Genomic DNA, 1,743 nt, shown 5'->3' with positions numbered 1-1,743 from the left:
CACTCCTAGGCATACACCCTGAGGAAACTAAAACTGAAAAAGACACATGTATCCCATTGTTCATTGCAGCACTATTTACAATAGCTAGAACATGAAAGCAACTTAGATATCCACTGACATATGAATGGATAAAGAAGTTATGGTACATATACACAATGGAATATTACTCAGCCATAAAAAGGAACACATTTGAGTCAGTTCTAATGAGGTGGATGAACCTAGAGCCTATTATACAGAATGAAGTAAGTCAGAAAGAGAAAGATAAATATCATATACTAACACACACACACACACACACACACACATATATATATATATATGGAATCTAGAAAGATGGTCTTGAAGCATTTATTTGCAAGGCAGTAATGGAGAAACAGACATAGAGAACAGACTTATGGACATGGGGAGAGGGGAAGAGAGGGTGAGATGTATGGAAAGAGTAACATGGAAACTTATATTACCATACGTAAAATAGACAGTCAATGGGAATTTGCTGTATGTCTCACGGAACTCAAACAGGGGCTCTGTATCAACCTAGAGGGGTGGGAAGGGGAAGAAGATGGGAGGGTGGTTCAAAAGGGAGGGGACATATGTACACCTATGGCTGATTCATGTTGAGGTTTGACAGAAAACAACAAAATTCTGTAAAGCAATTATTCTTCAAATAAAGAATAAATAAATTAAAAAAAAAACAATGGGGTTCTTATAAGAAATCCTCTTTGGAGCTCATGTTTAAATAGGCAAAAATGGCATAATATAGGATTTGGTATATAAACAATACCTATTGAGTGTCTACTATATGCCAGATTCTGGAATAGAGTGGTGAACAAGACAGGCAAGTCTTCTGACCGCAGGGAACTTATATCCTAGTGACAGAATACAGAACATGGAAGTATCAAACCCATAGTACGCTCAAGTTCATAATCAGATCAAAGCTCCCCAAAAGCATTTTGTTTTGGGAAATAACATTTAGAAAAAGATGAACGAAGAAGGGAGAAGCACAGCTTGGGGAAGATGGCACACAGATGGCAGAGGGAAGGCAGAACTACTCACTCTATTTTGGTAATTCTTGCTCTATTTTGTTTCAGTATCTTCCACCACTAATAAAAATTTCCAACTAGCAACAGTGGGACAAACTTAAGCAGTTTAACATGAGTTTAAAGTCTCAAAACAACTGAAGGATCATGTGTCCCACTTCCTTTTTACTAACAATGAAATAGGGACCCAGAGATGTTAACATTCTTAGTGATAAAATCCCTATCAACAGAGATAGTTGAGTTTGCACTTTAAAAAAAATCACCTGTGTCCCTAACAGAGGATAACAGGCAAAATATAAAAAGAGAAAAACAAAACAACACATGCTACCTCAAGAAGAGAATAGCATCAGTGTGGACAGAAATAGAAATGCACAGTCAAGTAGGGTTTGAGGCCACAGGCATGATGGATTCTGATTCATTGTTCTGTATGTGTCAGGCAGCAGGAGGGGCTGGAACTGACTCCTGCAGAGGAAAAGAATTCAGAGTGCTTCACGTAAGACCAGGAAGAGTGTCAGTGTTTGAAGCCAGGGGCTCGGTGGCGCTCTCCTGCTTGTGTAGGGGTGCTGGAAAACAAGCAGTTGTCTACCTGCTGACTAAGGCTATTGGCTTAATGGAAAACGAGACCAGAAGGGAAAATTTCAAAATACATGAAGAAATCCAGTATTAAAACATCAGACATAGTGTTCAGAAAACAGAACACCTACAT

At 38.7% G+C, this 1,743-nt stretch overlaps 1 protein-coding gene across 1 annotated transcript in view; it reads right to left on the bottom strand.

The window, feature by feature from the left end:
* LOC104999973 (glycerol kinase-like) overlaps positions 1–1,743 on the bottom strand; it is a 79,239-nt gene that overhangs the window by 16,106 nt on the left and 61,390 nt on the right. The window lies entirely within an intron of this gene.

This window comes from Bison bison, unplaced genomic scaffold (genome assembly GCF_000754665.1).
Source record: "Bison bison bison isolate TAMUID 2011002044 unplaced genomic scaffold, Bison_UMD1.0 scf7180017864366, whole genome shotgun sequence".
NCBI lineage: Eukaryota > Metazoa > Chordata > Mammalia > Artiodactyla > Bovidae > Bison > Bison bison.
This window is presented reverse-complemented; position numbering and strand designations above follow the sequence as displayed.